Source organism: Pinus tabuliformis, chromosome 8 (assembly GCF_031772625.1).
Source record: "Pinus tabuliformis cultivar Carrire ecotype Pingquan chromosome 8, CPIR1, whole genome shotgun sequence".
Classification (NCBI taxonomy): Eukaryota; Viridiplantae; Streptophyta; class Pinopsida; order Pinales; family Pinaceae; genus Pinus; species Pinus tabuliformis.
The window spans coordinates 1,280,721,685-1,280,726,779 of NC_142294.1; positions in this window are offsets into that span (position 1 = coordinate 1,280,721,685).

Below are 5,095 nucleotides of genomic sequence, written 5' to 3' on the forward strand. Positions count from 1 at the left end.
AGTTTTTTTATAATTAATGACAATAATAATTGTAATTTAAGATAATACTATAATTTAGTTGATTATTATGGTTTTTTAAATATTGGCAATATAAAATGTATCATGGAACAAGTGTTGCAGGGTAGCTTAGTCTTTGCCACACAAACTACAAAATATGATTTGGAAAAATTGGAGAAAATTAAATAAAATATTATAACTTATATTGTTCAATGCTAAATTAATAGTGGTTAAGAGGAAAATTGAATCTTATATTCTTGTTTTGGCAAGGACTAATGAATTGAAATGTGAAGTGGATAAATTAATTGATTTCTTAGGTACAAGGACCTGCATCAATTTTGGTGGGCAGTAACTACTAGTAAGTTCAGGAAAACATAAATAATGGTGTGAAGCAACTGTTGTAAGTATAATTATTTACCTATTATGCTTAACTCTAGTAATCGATTTTCCCGTTGCGTGTTGATCACTCTTAATTTTTCATCGACCATGACAAGTTATAATGTTTGACTTTATAAATAATTAAAATATTTTTTATTTTAATTAAAAAAAATGTTATTGACTTAAAAATTTGTATGCCTTATTTCAAGGTTCTCATGGGTCGAATAAACTTCACTCAACTCGTCCAAGAGGTTTACCCATTTTTATGGGATCTTGTATTCTAATTAAAAAATTGATAAAATTCAATACATATATGAGGATATATTATTAACATAATAGTTATAGTCTTCCATAGTTTTTGAGTCGAATCGTACCTTAGGTTGTTATTTCATTAATGTAACTAAAAGCATATTTAATTCCTGTCAATCATGAGGTCAAGGTCTTTTTTTTTTTAAACCACATGGTGAATCGGTAACTATCAAGTTTAATCCACGGGAGACCCAGGATCAAACCTCATTGCTGCCACTATAACACCAAGAGCATAACCAACCACCTGCAAGTCGGGTATGCTAAGATCCTATGATTTTAGCAAGAGCAGACCCACCGGTCAGGGGGGTCCGCCCCTCTAGCCGCCACCACAGTAGGTCACTGTACTCCATGAGATTTGAACTTTGGTCTCCCGAGCTTCGCCCGTTTGACTTACCGTTAAACCACACATCACTGCACCATGACGTCAAGGTCTTTAATTGACACTGTGAGGAAAAGGATGGGGTCATTTTTGTGGGGTCTCTTGTGCTCGGAGCTCTTGCTATGCACGCTAGTTTTCTCAGCAGACAAATCCACGATGGGGATACCGTAGTTTTTTCAGCAGACAAATCCATGATGGGGATAGAGGAGGATGAGGAGGAGCAATTGGTGACAGTGGGAGCGTAATGGCGAAGTAAATTCTGATGAGAAGTGGAGGAATACATAAGCATTGGATCCATTGTTGTCACTGCAAATTCGTTCATACATGTCCCATGAATGTTGAGGCATAAATTGTGTAGGGAATGGAGGCTTACGAAATGCCGTGAAATTCGACGTAGTAACAAGAGCGGGAATTGCACATTGAACGAGATTTCACTTAGCCATGTAATCTAGAGAAGAAAAATCCATTTCAGGGTGTGGTATTGGGAACTCGTCACAGAATCCATTTCGGTATTTAGTACAGTGAGCTTATTTATGAAGTAGGTTTTTATGTTTGATTTTTGGTCTGAATTTGGTGATAAATGTTTGGTGAGATTGTGTTAAAATGCATTTTTGAGTGTAGTAAAGGATTTAATGCACTAAAAAATCTGTGATATTCAATTTATGTAAATTATATTACTAAATTTAAGATTCCAAAAAATACTTATCAATGTTCAGCCAAATTTATTGGAAATAATTACCTTAGAAACATTACTATACAAAGGGGGGTTTTAAGACAATATTATTATATCGTCTTAAAATTATGATTTTTTCTTAACTACAATTTCAATTTCGTCTTAACTATGATTTCATCTCAACTATTTGTTATATTTTCTATTATTTTAAATTAAAAATTATAAAGTGAAAAAACCCAGGGCATAGCTTGTATCACAAACGTGCCTACCATTTTCAATCTTCAAGATCCAAATTGAGTTTTCGTTTCTGAGGGATGAGAATTAGCATATTATCAGGACAACAGATTTTGGGAGGAAGTTGATAAGTAAACCTATGTGAAGCACATGCATGCTTCACAAATATACTTTGCATGCACTGGCAGAAATGACACAGCGGTCACACCATCTTCATACTCAGTGATGGACTGTGATTCAAAATGCATATTGGATGAGTGGAGCTTGATCTTTGTCTAGAGAAAAGTTATTAGATAATCTGCAAACCCAAATTGATTTTTTTCCCTTCTCTCCTTAACTTTCATCTATGTGTTGTGTAACTTCTTTGATTGATATTATCTATGGGGTTTTCTTTGTATATTGGGCTCAGTGTCGATGCATTAATGCCAGCAATGGCTCCATGGTTTTAGCATTTCCCTCTAGCATTACCTCCAAGGTTCCATTCCTTCAGTATTTCCTATAGTTGCTCCTTGATACTGTCTCGTGGCTCAAGTCAACACCTATAGAAGGTAGTGGTGGTAACCATCTTGGAGGATGCTCTCCTCCAAAAACACCCAAGCCTCCAACCAGGCATGTCACGTTGCAAAATTTATTAGTATTTTTTTGGCCATTTGAACCCTTCGAGATGGGGCAATGGCAGAGAAGTGGAGTAGAAGAATGGGATCTAGGAAATTTATGGTGGTTGAACTTGTTGCTAAGGATTTTGTTATGAATTTCGTTGAGGCATAGTTTTATATAGTGACAATTGAAAGAGATCTTATGGTTCTCCAAAATTATTCCAATTTCTAGAGGAATTGGATCTGTCACACAATAATTTGAGTGGGGAAATCCCTCCATCAATTGCTTAGTGCTTTAATTTAAAGTTACTGAACTTGTGAGATAACTTGATCACCTCCAAGATTCCATCAAAGATTGGTAATCTAAAGTCGTAGGTGACTTTGGATCTTAGTGATAACCATCTGTTAGGAGACATGCCTGTGAGACTTGGTAATGTCGGTGCTCTTTATTCTATCAACAACTTTTTAATCCATTAAATGTTTTGATTATATTAGATGAATATCACTCAAATTTGTTTTGTTGGGATTCCTGCTACATGTTTGGAGTGGTGATGAAATAAATCCATCACTCTAACTACTTATCATTGTTAGATTCAATGCTCCACCTTTATTCTTCACCCATTCCTCTAGGTTTTTATTTTATTAGATTAATGACATCCCTAATTATATAGAGTTGAGTGTCTCTTATATTTTATGATATTAAATGAAATAATAATCTCTTTCATATTTTACATCTTTTATTCTTTGCAAAAACCCTAAGCACTAGTTAAGATGGTAGGGGTTATACTCTCGTTGGTCATCATTTCTTTTCCACAAGAAAAGGCATGCCCCTATGGTATGCCTAAAATGTATTCTATTCCAAAACAAAAATTTTGAGATGCTTTAAGTAGAATTCCCATAGCATTTGTAAATTTTAGATTAAGGTTCCTTTTGCAGTCTTCATTGCATGAGCTTTAGGAGTTTCTTACGTTGGAGGTGTAGAAATGATAATAGGGCTTTCTATTGTACAAACATCAAGAATGTATTGTCCTTCTTAGATGATATATGTAACCATTTAAAACCATTGAAAACTTTTAAAGTTGTAGAGTAATCTACCTTTGTAAACTTTTGGATTTCAAAAAATTTCTATGTAATTCTCTCATTGCTTTGGACAATTTGTCTATTTATGGTTCCTTTAGGGTTCCTTTTGTAGTGTCCATTTTATGAGATTTAGGAGCTTCTTACATTAGAGGTGATGGAATGATAACAAGGTTTTATTTTGCATAGAATTTGAGAGTAGATTATCCCTCTCAAGAGTTATATGTAACCATTTAAAACTATGGAAAACTTTTAAAATTGCAAATCAACTAACCTTTGTCAGCTTTCGCATTTCAAATATTTTATCTGTAATTCTTTTACTATTATGTACAAGTTGTCTCTTTATAGTTTAAAGTGCATTACTAGAATGATTTATTATATATAATCATCCTATCTTCCTCTATTGTTAATGGAAAAAATACATTTTGGTGATTGATTTAATATGTATACTTCATTATCTAGGCTGTGAAAGTGGTCGTTCTTTCATTGCAATGCTACTTGAACATCAATAATATTTCCACTGATCTAATCTACCCTCCCTAATAGTAATTTAAACCAATGCTACACTAATTTGTTTGTATTCTCATACTGTAATGTGTTCCAACTTCTCTTTTAGTGGTTAGAAAGGGTCTTGATCTCTCCATCATTGGTAGTTATTTAAAGTAAGGCTACACATTTTTTTATAGTCACATATATCTTTTACATATTTTTTTGTGCCAACTCCTTTTTTACTAGTTAGAGGACATAACAAATATTTCTCTTATTAATTGTCTTGGATTAAAGAGGATGTTCGGTTTTTTCTCACTCAAATTTTGTAGCTTTTATTTTTTTATGCTAAAGAAATGAATAGCCTCATTTTTGAAGAAAACATAATTTTAATATGTAGGGAACATAATAACATCTTATATTATAGATGTTAATTGAAATATTATATCTCTATAGAATCAACAAATAATGTGTAGTGTTATAATCGCTACTGGTTGGTTTTTTTAACTTTGAAGTAAAAGTCACACAAAAGTAAATCAAAGAGGATAGTCATTATAGTTGATGTTTCTCTAGAACTCCTCATAAATGACAAGGCTTCACACCATACAATCCCTCTACGAATTTTATTGTGTCCAACTCAATTTTAGTCACCATACATAACCAATTGATGCATATTTCACTTCTACAAAGTGACACAATATGAGGAAGTTTGAGGGATATATTGTCTCAAAACATTTAAGGACTTCAACTTGAAGAAGTGACGAAATATTGCTTGAATTTGGTGATGAATTTTGTAGTTTCTCTAGCCTCTCCTCCGAGCCACTAAATACATGGTATTCTAACCTTAACTCTTACAAAATAAGGCTTAGTTTATGGACTACTAATAGAGCCCAAATTATTTGATAGTACTTTCCATGCAATGAATGTTGTAACTTTGCAAACTGTGTATTATCTATGATTAATTGC